General features: G+C 35.6%; 1 pseudogene across 1 annotated transcript; it reads left to right on the forward strand.

The window, feature by feature from the left end:
• Nucleotides 1–320: 320 nt before the first annotated feature.
• Nucleotides 321–6,427, forward strand: LOC143885566 (putative LRR receptor-like serine/threonine-protein kinase At1g14390; annotated as a pseudogene). The gene is made up of 7 exons (XR_013253484.1): nucleotides 321–2,470; nucleotides 2,756–2,889; nucleotides 4,677–4,920; nucleotides 5,009–5,217; nucleotides 5,372–5,421; nucleotides 5,623–5,734; nucleotides 6,074–6,427. The product of XR_013253484.1 is annotated as a putative LRR receptor-like serine/threonine-protein kinase At1g14390 (transcript).
• Nucleotides 6,428–6,833: the final 406 nt, after the last annotated feature.

Genomic DNA, 6,833 nt, shown 5'->3' on the forward strand with positions numbered 1-6,833 from the left:
AGAGTCAGGCCCACCATCTTACAACATGTATACCAATGATCACTATCTCCACCCAAATTCATATTCATGTATAAGGTGGGGCCTACCATTTTACACCTTGCTTTGATAGGGTGGGCCCCACCATTTTAATAGAATGATAAATACACTAGTTGGACCTGTTGGGTTGATTTGGATCTTAATGGAAGGAATGAAGGAATCTAAAGATGTAGACTTGCTGAAATCCATGCCCTCTTGTCTGCCCACAAGCACTAATTAAAACACAGAAATAGGGTCAGATCTTAGCTCACTTCCCAACGCTCCTTCTCACACTACGCACGTTGCCGCCGACACGTCCACTTTCTTACCTATCATTTGCCCCTCTGTTTCTACAGAAAGCTCTGCTCTTCCTTCCTCTGCTTTGCACTGCTCTACTTCTCTTCTGTTCCTTTCACTGCCATTCTAGACCACTTCTCTTCTTCTCAACTCATCTTCTTTACACCCACTTCAAATTATCTTACATCCATCTTTTGAAGCTCTTATTTTAACATTGATTGCTGAAATGTTTGGACTTTTAAAAAAAAAAAATCTTTTCTCATTCTATTTCTCTAACTCCTGACACATCTGGGTTTGTTTATCTTTAAATCCTTCAATTTTAACTCTTTTTTTTTTTCTGGGTTTTTTTTGGTTATCAGTACTTAAAATTCAAAACCCATTTGCAAGAACTTTCATCTTCTAGTAAATGATTTCTCCATCTGGGAAAGAACACTGAAACTCATACTCACTCCACACCCAAAACCATTTTGCATTGTTCTTCACTTGCAGATCAAAATTTTACGTAAAATCTTTCTTAGTCTGTAGATTCTACACTCCATTTTGCACCAAATTTCAGCTTTGTTTGTTATCTTGGGTTTCAGTCCCTCCACAATTACTTTCTATAAATGGAAAGAACAGAGATTTAGACTCAATTCTGTGACTAATTTCTAGTCTTTTAGTTTCCAGTAATAGAAAAATTGGAGTTCTTGTTTATTTGCTTCTTTCTGATATTGCTGAAATTTTCCTTTATGTGATGTAGGACATTGTTTGTTGTTTTCTTTAGATTTCTTATTTTCCTGTTTGTTTATTTCTTAGTTCTATTTGCATTAGGATTATTTACAGATACTAATAGTTATGTATAAATTAGTAGTCTAAATCGGCAAATCGCAGCATTAGAATGTAAATATTTTTATCTGTGTTCTTTCTACATTTACCAATCTTTTCTTCTCAACCATGGAAAAACCTCATGGTTTTACCTTCCTCACAATACTCATTTTCTTTGTTGTTCCATTCTCTTTTGCTCAATTGCTTCCCTCTGAAACCATGGCCTTGTTCCGATTTCAACACATTTTGGAGTACCCATCTGTTCTCAATGGCTGGAACAGGTGGACTAATTTCTGTTACATTCCTCCTTCTCAGTCTCTTAAAATCGTCTGCTCGGGAAACCAAGTAACCGAATTAACTGTCATTGGAAACAAAGGATCCCCTTATCCCAGTAAGGTCTTTTCCATCTCTTCTCAAACTCTGTCTTCGAATTTTTCGATTGATTCTCTTTTCACCACTCTTTCTAAGTTGTCAAGCTTGAAGGTGCTGTCACTTTTGTCATTGGGTTTGTGGGGGCCTTTACCTGCAAAAATCAATCGATTTTCGTCTCTTCAAGTACTGAATATAAGTTCAAATTTTATTTATGGGAAAATCCCATTGCAAATTTATTCTTTGACCAGCATTCAGAGTCTTATTTTTCATGATAATTTGTTCAATGGAAGTGTTCCTGATCTTAGTAGCTTAACAGTTCTTGAAGAATTGGACTTGGGTTGCAATATCCTCGGACCGGAGTTTCCCTCATTGGGGAATAAGCTTTTCAGTCTAGTATTGAGAAACAATTCTTTCCACTCAAGTGTTAATTCTGAACTTCAGTCCTTTGATCAGCTCCAAAGATTAGATATCTCTTTCAATCAACTTGTGGGGCCAATCCCATCTCTTCTGTTCTCTTTACCTTCAATCCAGTAATTGGATTTGGCTTGTAATAAATTGAGTGGAGCTCTTCCAATGAATACATCTTGCAGAAATGGACTCAATTTTGTGGATCTCTCTCATAATCTTTTGATTGGAGGTTTGCCTCCCTGCGTCCGTTCTAATTCTTCAGACCGAATTGTGTTGTATTCATGGAATTGTTTGTCTTCTGGGGATTCAAAGTATCAACATTCAAACTCATTTTGCCATGTAGAAGCTTTGGCTGCAGTTATGCCTAGTAAACAGAAGGAAACATCGAAAACCAAGTTAGGCCTCTTACTTGGAATTGTTGGGGGAATTGTGGGATCCTTGGTAGCATGTATGGTGTTAATATGCGTGATAATTAGGAGATTGGGGAAAAAGAATGAAAGAAACTCTAGATCTCAGAAATCTGTCGTAGGAAAAAAGTCAGTTCGGATATCCCCAAGACTGGGTACTGAATCTAGTAAGCTGTTCTTTCTCTTCCACCATTATTCATTGCTATCTGTCTATAGAATGACCATGAATGATATTTCTTTCACTTTACCATCCTTGAAAATTTCAGTAGAAATGTATCCAAGTTTTCCAGACTTGCGTCTATGGTTTAAGGGCCTAATCTTTCTGAATTTCTTTGTAATGTTTCTGCTTGGTAGTGTATATAGACTTTTGTAAAAGGATTCTTGCATGGAGCACTCAATGTTTCTTTGATAGGATTGATTAAAATAAGTGAAGCCAATTTTATCTTTGACAGGGCATATGTCTCAGGCAATGAGGCTAGGAGCACTTGGGCTCCCACCATATCATGCTTTTACTCTGGAGGAACTCGAAGAAGCAACAAATAACTTCGAGCCGTCGAATTTAATGGGGGAAGGATCTCAGGGTCAGGTATGAGAGTGAATCTATTTCGGATGGAAAATATCACCTACTACTCTTAATAATAATCTTATATATTTGTTCGAAATGCTTGGGGACAAATGATCATGTAATAAAATGTTTCAGTATAATGTTGACTGTGTCACCCTAGCCACTGCATAGATTAATGAAGGCAACAGAATAGGTAGATCATATACGAAATGTTAATACACTCTAAAGAAAGGATAAGGGAATGATGTTGTATTTTCCTTCTTCTATCTAGACCTGAATGGACTACCCAAGTTGTGGCTCTAACCATGACATAAATGTGAATGTTTCCAATGTATGTGCCTGTGAGCATTGAAACGAAACTGATTACAGAAAATAGACGATAGATTTTTAACATCTGGTAGACCTCAATGAGTCCTGTTTATTTTCCCTGTTGCCACCATAATTTAAACATCCTATCTCCTTGATCAAATGGCTATCTTTTAGTGCTTTGCCAAGAACAATTTAACTGTTGATTTTTGGACTATGCCTGTTGTGTCAAACTCTTTTGAATAATAAATATTTTGTTCATGGGTTCAACACAAAAATCCCCTCAAATTTCAGTCTATTAAGTGGTAAGGTAGTGAATTTTATATAAAGTTATCCTCCTTATCAGTTCTCAATTCCCTTAGCAGCCTAACTCCCAAGTTATGAATGGATCAAGAGCAAAGAAGAAATGTTTTTGGGTGTTTACAGTTAAAATCTGTCTGACGGATTCCACATAACTAAGCTGGTTTCCGAATTTTTTATTTTCTCAAAATTTGAACAAGTAATCACATGCGCTCGTGGTAAAGATCTCAAAGTAATATAGGTTATTTGCATACATTATAGGCTTAATTCAGTCGGTAAGAGTGTTCAACTCTATCGAAAAATGTTTATTTTCACTTGTATGATTTGTTATTGTCAGTTCATTTTGAGTTTCCACACTTTTATAATTTCATGTAGTGAAAAGTTGGATCCTTCAAAATGCATCAATGCTCTGTTTTATATTTCCACAAGTAGTTGATTGGATTTACTTTTTCTATGTTTGAAACTTCACTTGGTCAATCATTGACTCGCACAAATCAACTTGATTTCAGATCTACTGAGTCAGTAAAACTCGTTGATCCACCTGATGCAATCAACTCGCTGGGTAAATCATTGACTGCCTGATTCAACCCACTTTTGCTTTGGGTTGACTTCTTGAGCAGTGATAAGATTTTAAGCACTACCATATCTCTCTCTAAATGGTGTCTTTCTATCACTAGTTATATTTTTAACCTAATTCATAAAACATACCAAGTGATTTTTCTACCTACGTAAGACAAATTTGGGAGCTATAGCTCATGAACTAAAGTAACTCAAGAGGACAGTAAATTACAGTTTTCTTGTAATGTCTATGTCATTAGAGTTTCAGACATGGCCATCTCTTAGGAGGATTTCAGATGCCATACATGTACTCACGAATTAAAATAAATGAAAAAGACAAAAGATTTGGACTGTTCTATTTAATGTCCCAGAAATAGGGATAACATTCCCATTTTCATATGTTGCAGTAACCTTTCCTGATTATGGTGTATCTTACTGGACCAACATAGGATATTTGAAAAACTGGAAGTTATTGTTTTTTTCTGACTTTGGGTGATGATCCATGATCATATCTCCATGAATTTGATAGAATTTTGTAAATTAATATGATTAAAACATCATCTCTACTAGACACAGACTGCTTCACTTTCAATGTTGACATCTGAATCAATTTCACATCATCTTGGCTTCTTTTGCAATTTTAGCTGTACAAAGGGTGGCTCAGTGACGGATCAGTGGTTGTGGTGAGGTGTCTGAAACTAAAGCAAAGGCATGCTCTTAAAATCTATAAACAGCAAATGGAAGTAATTTCAAAGCCCAGACATCGCCATTTGGTCAGCATTCTTGGACACTGCTTTATCCCTTATGAGGAATCCCCTAATGCCACTGATACCATCTTTCTTGTCTTCGAATACATTTCAAATGGGACACTGAGGAGTCATCTTACTGGTAAGGGGAATAACCATTATCCTATGGCTTTTCAGCCATTAATATCTGAAATATCATAGGATTTCAATTCTTATAATTTATTTGGCAGAACCGCGAAAGCAAGAGATGCTGAAATGGCCACAAAGATTAGCTGCTGCTACGGGAATTGCGAGAGGAATCCAATTCTTGCATACAAGAATTGTGCCTGGTGTTTTAAGAAATAATTTTAAGATAAAGAATATTTTGTTGGATGAAAATCTCACAGCCAAAATTAGTGATTATAAGCTTCCAAGACCATTTATCAATAAGATCACTAAGGTCAGCTCCACTTAGAGTGAATAGTTCAGTTTTTATTTTTTGTTAATATGAAGTATCCACATTTACTTAATACACCCCTAATTTTATTGATCTTTTTTTTTTTTTTGAACCAAAAGGTCTCAATTTCAGCTAATTTTCATCTTTAATAATGTAGGTCGGTTCTGAAAGCCCTTTCAATGGAGCACAACTTGGTGATCTTGACAGGTAAACAACCACCTTTTTTGATATAATGCTTATAGCTGGAGTGTGTCTTATATAAAACCCAAATCAAAATTAAGTGTAGTTTGATCATCGTCAACCTAAAACCGTTTATATTTCTTACATGTGGGAGTGTATATAGTGATGACCACCAAGCATGTTACGGTGAATTCAGTATGAATTGGTTTCTACTTTCTTTATCTGCAGTACTGGACATGGTGATATAGAAGATGTTTATCAGCTGGGAGTTATTCTACTAGAAATTATTACAGGAAATCCCATCACATCTCAGACAGAATTGGATGTCTTGAAACTTAAGGTAAACAACCCATTCCTCCATTTTACTATTAATGCATTTAGAGAGAGAAATTGAAATGTTTTTTTAAACTATTTCTAAGCTATTAATCAGCTATTTCTAAAACATATTTCTAGTTTTTCAAAAACATGGAAAATCTCTTCAGAAAATATCCCAGTGTTTGGATTATTCAAAAAAAAAAAAAAAAAAAAACCTCCTTTAATAACTGGAGAAAGAAGGTTTTGGTAGTATGTTAACGAAATGAATTCCTTGTATTAGGAAATTCTGAACCCATGATTGCGAGTTGTGACACGCCATTAGACATCAAGATTGAATCATGAATAGATTTTTAGTTCATAATAGTATGTTGAAATTTTAGTAATTTTTTAAATAGAGAGAGGCCTAGCAGAAGGCCCGAAAAAACTGAGGGGGGAAACTGATCCTTCCATTAGAGGTACTTTTGCCTATGCGTCCTTAAAAACTGCAGTTGAGATCACCATAAACTGTCTATCTGAAGATATTGGTCAGCGTCCATCGATAGAAGATGTTCTCTGGAACTTGCAGTACTCAGCTCAAGTTCAAGATGGATGGGCGAACAGCGAGAACCTCAGTACACATTCATAGAGATTAATGTATCCTTCATTTTGTATTTATTTTTATCACTTGGTGGTATTTCAAAAATTCGGATCATGGTACTTGTTTGTATATTTCTACCCATCCTATTCTCCTATGGTTCTTTCTATTTTTTATGACAGTGATTGATAAACAAACTTATGAGGCTGGGATAAATGGATCTATTTATCCACGATCAAATTATATTTGATCGATACAACATTGTCAATATGAATTGAATGTTGGTTGAGAAAACAAATTCAATTAAAGAAAATAAGTACTTGTGTTGGATTGACACTACACAGATCAGAAATGAAGTGTGGATGGGGGAATAAATAAGAAAAAAAAACCCAAATACATTACCCACAATGGAAGTAAACATGTTAGTAACAGAACCTTCTTCAAAAAGGTCTAAAGGGTAAGCTACATAAGCAATATATTGATCTTCCTCCCCAGCAACAGGCTCGATGTGGTAGCGAATTGAAAACCGGCCTCAAATCCCCTCGCAATC

This window comes from Tasmannia lanceolata, unplaced genomic scaffold (assembly GCF_043159265.1).
Source record: "Tasmannia lanceolata isolate RefF3 unplaced genomic scaffold, GAP_Taslan_0.1 ptg000008l, whole genome shotgun sequence".
NCBI classification, from domain to species: Eukaryota; Viridiplantae; Streptophyta; class Magnoliopsida; order Canellales; family Winteraceae; genus Tasmannia; species Tasmannia lanceolata.